The following is a 7,650-nucleotide window of genomic DNA, read 5'->3' on the forward strand; positions in this document are numbered from 1 at the left end:
TACAGGTCTCCTCTAAGGAAGTCCCAATGTCTGTTCTCTTCCCGGTGCTATCTGGATAGATTGCCCAGCTGCTGGGACAAAGACAAAATTCCAGACATGGTCCCGAGACCATGTTTGTGTGTGTGTGTACATGTATATGTGTATACATATATATGTAGTGTGTTTATGTATATGTGTGCATGTCTGAGTGTATCTATACACTCTATACATGCACACTCAGACAGACATTCCAAGGCCATAGAATTAGGATTGGGAGCCCAAGACCCTCAAGCGCCCTTAATGAATTGTCCCCATGATGGCCAGCCTCCTTGGTGCCAGCAAGTCCAGAGCTGTATAGTAAACATTTGTGGGCTGAATAAAGGATGTGTTTGAACACTGTGGCACAAAGGGAGCTCCAGGCAGAGAGCTGGTCTTCAGCCCCAAGAGCGCACCTCCGATACTGTCAGTGCCTGCAGTTCAGGGTCTTTCTTACTGTGATGCCAGGGCTACAATAACAGTAGGTCAGGGTAAGCAGGATGGGTCAGTAGGTGAAAGAGCTTGCTGAGCCAACTCTACAAATTTCTCTGCCACGTGTGCTGTGGTGTGCATGGCTGTACATTCACACCATGCACACTCATACCCACAATAACAATAGATAAAATTTAGATTTTAAAAAGGGATGAGTGGTCACAGTGTGGCCACACACACCTTTAATCCCAGCACTCAGGAGGCAGAGGCAGGTGAATCTCTGTGAGTTCCAGGCCAACCTGGTCTAGTGAGTTCCAGGACAGCTGGAGCCACATAGACAGACTCTGACCCAAAACAAAAGCAAAATCAAACAGAATGGCGGGGAGTCTGTTTACTCCAGTAGATCCTAACCCAGCTCAGCCTGAGCCCTGCTGAGGACCCGTTGGGGAAGGTTGGGCAGCATCCCCCAGAACCTATGTAGGATGCTGGCAAACCACACTGAGCAGACCTGCAGCTGCTGTGGTCTAACTGCCCCAGTGGCAGGAAGCAGCTGTCCCCATCTGCCAGCCTGAGCCTCATACTGCTGTGCCTGGTGGTGGACAGTGTCCAGGGGCTCTGTGGCTCCCTATATGGACGCAGCATTCCCAGTTCAGCTTAGCCCACCTCACTTGCAGCAAGCCTCCCTCTCTCCCTCTCTGTGGTACCAGCATCAGTGCCTGCAAAGCGTCCCCGTCCTCAGCCACACACCCCCTGCATCCCTGCTGGAACTCTTCACCACAGGTCGTGCCATATGGCATGCCAAGATAGGCCCTGTCAGGTGTCCTCGTTAGCATGGCCAGAGCACCTAGAAAGCTCTGGCACATAAAGAGCAGATCCATTCAGGGACATGTGAAGTGGGGACACCTGAGGAAGAGCAAGGAAGCTAGGAAGCCAGATTACCTGGCCCAGCATCTCTCTGAGGGCCTGGGCTTCATCCGTTCCATTGAAAGGGGAGCTAACCTCCTCCATCAGGCCCACTGCTATCCTCTAAGCACTTATATAACCAGCTCCCTTCTGGTCTCCACTTCTGCAAATTTACCAAACCCACCCCTTCCCTGTGACCTGTAACCATCATCCACTAGGAATGAAGACAGTTCTTTTGTTTGTTTGTTTGTTTTTTTGAGACAGGTTTCCCTAGGTAGCCCTGGCTGTCCTGGAACTCACTATGTAGACCAGGCTTGCCTTAAATTCAGCAATTCTCCTGCTTCTGCCTCCTGAGTGCTGGAATTAAAGGTGTGTAATACCACACCCGACTTAAAAAAAATTTTTTTTTAATTTAAAGGTAGATGATCTGGGTGTGGTGGCACACATCTTTAATTACAGCACTGGGGAGGCAGAAGCAGGAGGATCTCTAAGATCAAGGCCAGCCTGGTCTACATAGCGAGTTCCAGGACAGCCAGGGCTACATAGAGAGAACCTTGTCTGGGGGGGAGGGTGGGGGAGGAGGAGGAGGAGCAAGCGGGGAAGGCACCTGACTGATCTCTGCCCGCCCCACACCACTTTACTGTGAATGTGTGTCCATGCTTTTAAGCATTCAGCCATTTCTCTAGCCCCTATATATATTTTTCATTTTTCTTAATTTTATGTATATGTGCACACTGCTGCTCTCTCCAGACATACCAGAAGAGGGTATCAGATCTCATTACAGATGGTTGTGAACCACCACGTGGTTGCTGGGAATTGAACTTGGGACCTCTGGAAGAGCAGTCAATGCTCTTAACCACTGAGCCATCTCTCCTGCCTCTATATTTGTCTTTGAGATAGGATCACACACCATAGCCTCATACTTAGAATCCTTCTGCCTCCACTTCCAGTGCCTGGCATGACACAAGTGTGCCACTGCAACTGCTTTGAAACAACCATTTTGTTACTGTCCCCAGGCCACTGGGTCTCGGTGATGGACATTCTTGGTTATCAACTTGACTATATCTGGAATTTTCTGAAACCCACTAGCTTGGGCGCACCAGTGAAGGATTTTTCTTTTCTTAATTAAATCTTTCAAAGTGGGAAGCGCCACTTTTAATTCAGATCTTTCTGTTTGTTTGTCTGGTTGGTTGGTTTGATTTGGTTTTTGAGACGGTTTTTCTTTCTAGCCCTGGCTGTCCTGAAACTCACTCTGTAGACCAAACACTGACCTCGAACTCACAGAGATCCACCTACCTCTGCTGCCTGAGTGCTGAGATTAAATGTGTGTGCCACCACCACCCAGTTTAATCCAGATCTTTTCAGACAGGAGACACCTTTTGGTTTTGTTTTGTTTTTTGTTTTTCTGAGACAGGATTTCTCTGTGTAGCCCTGGCTGTCCTGGAACTCACTCTGTAGACCAGGCTGGCCTTGAACTCAGAAATCCGCCTGCCTCTGCCTCCCAAGTACTGTCATTAAAGGTGTGCGCCATCACTGCCCGGCTGGAAGGAGACACCTTTAGTCTGGGCCACAGCTTCTGCCGGCTGTCTATGTAAAGAACATGGAAGAAGGAAGCTTGTTCTTTCTTGGCTGCTGTCCTTACTCTCACTACCAAGTCCGTTCCTTCACTGGCATTTTCCATATTCCTGGCAATATTCGTATTCACATGTCACAGCTGAGACGTCAGCCTCGTTAACTGAACAACTACTGGATTCCTGGACCTTCCGTTGATAGGCAGCCATTTTGGGGCTAGCTGGACCACAATCTGTGTGGTTGAATATGTTTGACACAGGGAGTGGCACTGTTAGGAGGTGTGGCCTTGTTGGAGGAAGTGTGTCACTGTGGGCATGGGCTTTAAGACCCTCATCCTAGCTGCCAGGAAGTCAGCCTTTGAAACAAGATGAACTCGCAGCTCCTCTTGCACGATACCTGCCTGGATGCCGCCACGCTCCACCTTGATGATAATGGACTGAATCTCTGAACCCACAATCTATCCCCAATTAAATGTTGTCCTTATTAGAGTTACTTTGGTCATGGCGTCTGTTCACAGCAGTAAAACCCCTAACTGAGACAACCTGTAAGCCATTCTAATAAATCCCTTTATATCTATAGGCATAGATATATAGATTCATTCTTTCCATTCCGTTCCTCCAGAGAGCTCTGACTAATAAAGTCAGGCAGCTAGTTAATGGCAGCAGGTGACATCTGAGGGTAGTTGGAATAACCTGCAAGCTTCCTGGAGCTGTCTCCCCTCTAGTGTGTCCTCATGGCTATGTTCAGTGCCACTAACCTACCCAGGAGAGGACCTAGTTTTCAGGGGCTCATGCAAAGGTAGCAACTAGGCACAGGATGCTCAGTCTTGAGGTGGGGCTCGACGCTTACCTACCAGCTGAGTACTATTATGTAAGTTTTATCTCTGGCCTCAGTTTACTTACCTGTCAAATGGGTGCTCAGGGGAGCTGAGATCTGGAATAGTGCCCGGATGCCCTGGCCGTGCTGTTCCTTTCGCAGCCTCTCTGCCCACTGAATTTAGAGCTGCCTAATCTGTTTCAGAAACCTCATACCACCTGGGTCCTAGAGCGACAAGCCAACAACATGTCTGTGTCTCCCAAGAAAGCAGCCTGGTGCCTATCCATAGTCCAGAGAAATGTCCAGGATTTCATCTGCGGAAGAATATTCCTAACAGAGGGGTCAAGGTAGGCTACTTAAATTCCCTGCTGCAAAGCTGCAGCTGCAGCTGCAGCAGTATCAACAACAACAGCTTCAGGAGGCCTGAGCCAGGAGTGCTGGTGTGTGCCTATGATCTCAGAGGGATCTGAGGGAGGAAGATCTTGAGTTCTGGGCCAGCCTGGGCTGCATCACAGGACCTTGTCTCAAAAAGCTAAGGGCTGGAGTAGAGAGGTGTCGCAGTCAGGAAAGTGTTTGTTGTGGCCTCAGGGCTCACTTTTTTTTTTTTTCAAAGTATTTTTTAAATGATAAATATGTTCCCAATTTTTCATGATTTGAAAGGTAGAGGGGATCTGGAGAGACGGCTGAGACGTTAAGAGCACTGGCTCCTTGCTCTTCGAGAGGGCCTGAGTTCAATTCCCAGCAACCACATGGTGGCTCACAACCATCTATAAAGGGATCTGATGCCCTCTTCTGGTGAGTCTGAAGACAGCTACAGTGTACTCATAAATGAAATAAATAAATCTTTAAAAAAAAAGAAAAAAGAAGTAGAGGAGGCTGGGGGCATGGCTCAGTGGTAGAGCTCCTGCCTAGAATCCCCCAGTGAAGGTCTGCCATGACTCAGAGGTAGATCACTTCCCTAGAATAAGAACAATCCTGGGCTGGAGCATGGCTCAGTGGTTTAGAGTCACTTCAGAGGTCCTGAGTTCAAATCCCAGCAACCACATGGTGGCTGACAACCATCAGTATTGAGGTCTGACTCCCTCTTCTCGTGTGTCTGAAGACAGCTGCAGTGTACTTACATATAACAATAAACAGACCTTTGGGCCGGAGTGAGTGGGGCTGGAATGAACAGAGGTTCTGAGTTCAATTCCCAGCAATCACACACAACCATCTGTACAGCTACAGTGTATTCATATAAACAATAAATAAATCTTTTTTAAAAAGAAAAGAAATGAAATGAAAATTCCTAGGTTCCATCTCTAGGAGCAGAAGTGGGGCCAAGGCAGCAACGGCCCAGAAAGTTGTGCACTTGACACCTGAGCCCTGTTGGGCAGCTAGACTCCAGTACAAGGCAAACCCTGGCTGTCAAACAGAAGGCCAGGGAGGCAGCCCTGGCTGGTGGCCTGAGACCTGCTTTTCAACAATTGTCTGAAAATAGCCCAGGCAGCTCATGAGGAAATGAGTCCCCGTCATGGTCACGGGGAGTGACAGTGGGACAGGAAGAGTTATTGACGCTCGTAGCGTGAAGGAGAGGCACCTCTAGTCCTCTTGACCTCAGGAGACTTTTGTGCATTGGTTTGTCAGCCTTGAATCCCAAATGCCTGAGAAGAAAGAACTAAGAAATGGGGGGAAGGGTTCTGGAGTCAGTGGTCTCCCTAGGAGCCTCCAGGGGCAGCACCCAATGTGTGACGGGACTTTCTCTCTAGGGTGGAGGTGGGGAGAGGTGGGGAAGAACCAGTCACAGCTGGGAAACATTTGGTCCTACCTTGCAGTGTGTCTGTCTTAGCTCACCTCCTCCAGGCATCAGGTTCCCTTTCTGGTTTGTTTTTTTTTTTTTTTTTTTTTTTTTTTTTTTTTTTTTTTTTTTTTTTTTTTTTTTTTTTTTTTTGAAGATTTATTTTTATTTTCTGTAGGAGTGTTTGGCCTGCATGTATGTCTGTGCGCCAGTGCATGTCTGGTGCTCTCAGAGGAACGGGAGTTATAGACAGTTGTAAGACCTCATGTGGGTGCTGGGCACTGAACCTGGGCCCTCTGCAAGAACAGCAAGTGCTCTTGACAGCTGAGTCACTGCTCTACATGGCCTTTGATTCTCTCTCTCTCTCTCTCTCTCTCTCTCTCTCTCTCTCTCTCTCTCTCCCCCCCCATGTGTGTGTATGCACCTTCCCGTGTGCAGCTGCATGTGTATGTGTCCATGTGCCTATGTGTGTTTATGAATGTAGAATCCAGAGATCAACTTCACTGTCATTTCTTAGGCTTCATTCACCTTTAAAACAAAAAAAAAAAAAACAAAAAAATATTGTAGCCAGGTGGTGGCAGTGCACGCCTTTAATCCCAGCACTCAAGAGGCAGAGGTAGTCTGATTTCTGAGCGTTTGGGGCCAGCCAGGTCTACAGAACTAGTTTCAGAACAGCCAGAGCTGCACAAAGAAACCCTGACTCCAAAACCCCACAAACAAACAAATATTGTTTTTGCCAGGCAGTGATGATGCGCGCCTTTAATCTCAGCACTGGGGAGGCAGAAGCAGGTGGAGCTCTGAGTTCGAGGCCAGCCTGGTCTACGGAGCAAGTTCCAGGACAGACAGGGCTACATAGAGAAACCCTGTCTTGAAAAAAACAAAAATAAATAACTAAATAGAATTTGCTTTATTTTTAAATTACATGTATATGGTGAGGGTATATGAATGTGTGTGCAGGTGCCCTCAGAGGTTAGCGGCATCAGAACTTACTGGAGCTGCAGTTACAGGTGAGTGTGAGCCACCTGTAGATGCCAGAAACCAAACCCAGGTCCTCTGCAAGGCTAGTACATACCTTAGCTGCTGAGCCATCCTTCCAGTCCCGTCTTGTTTGTGAAAAACAGGGTCTTTGGCTAGGAACTCACTGAGTTTGCTAGACAGGCTGGCCGCCAGTGAACCACCAGGATCTCCTGTCTCTGCTTCCCCAGTGCTGGGATTACAAGCACACAACACTGTGCCTGGCTTCTTGTGTGTGTGCATTTAAAACATGGAATTTGGGGCCAATAGAACTCTCTCTCCAGCCTGCTTTTCTTTTCTTCTTAAAAAAAATGATTAGCATGTAAGCATTTGTGTGTGTGTGTGTGTGTGTGTGTGCGCCCGCGCGTGCACGAATGCACATGTGTGAGTGCACACACAGGCATGCGTGTGACATGACACATATCTGAAGGTCAGAGGCCAGATTTTAAGAGTCTGTTCTTGGTATCCATCCAGATTACAACAGGGTCTCTCTTGTTGTTTCTGCTGCATTGCATATTCCAGGCTGCCTAGCCTGGAGCTTTTGGGTAATCCTCCTGCCTCTGCTTCTAATCTCTCCATAGGAATGCTGGGATTAACGGTGTGCACAACCACATCCAGTTTATGTGCATTCCAGCGTTGTCAGGCAGTAGTAGTGTAGTGAGAACTTGAACTGGCTGACCCATCCCACCAGCCACCTCATTTCTATTTTGAAACAAGGTCTTATTATGTAGCCCAGGCTGTCTTCAAATTCAGGTTCTGTGATGGCTCTTCTAAGTTGTCAACTCAACTATACCTAGAATTACCTAAAACCCAAACATCTGGGCACATCTGTGAGGGATTTTTCTTTTCTTGATTAAAGCATTTGACATGGGAAGACCCAGTTTTTGGTGGTGGGGGGGTGGTTTGAGACAGGTTTTTTTCTATGTAGCCCTGGCTGTCCTGGAACTTGCTCTGTAGACCAGGTTGGCTTTGAATTCAGGGATCCACCTGCCTCTGTCTTCCAAGTGTGGGGTTAAAGGTTCACCTTTAATATGGACCATACCTTCTGCTGGCAGCCTATATAAATTCTCTCTCTCTCTCTCTCTCTCTCTCTCTCTCTCTCTCTCTCTCTCTCCCCTCTC

This window comes from Mus caroli, chromosome 5 (genome assembly GCF_900094665.2).
Source record: "Mus caroli chromosome 5, CAROLI_EIJ_v1.1, whole genome shotgun sequence".
Classification (NCBI taxonomy): domain Eukaryota; kingdom Metazoa; phylum Chordata; class Mammalia; order Rodentia; family Muridae; genus Mus; species Mus caroli.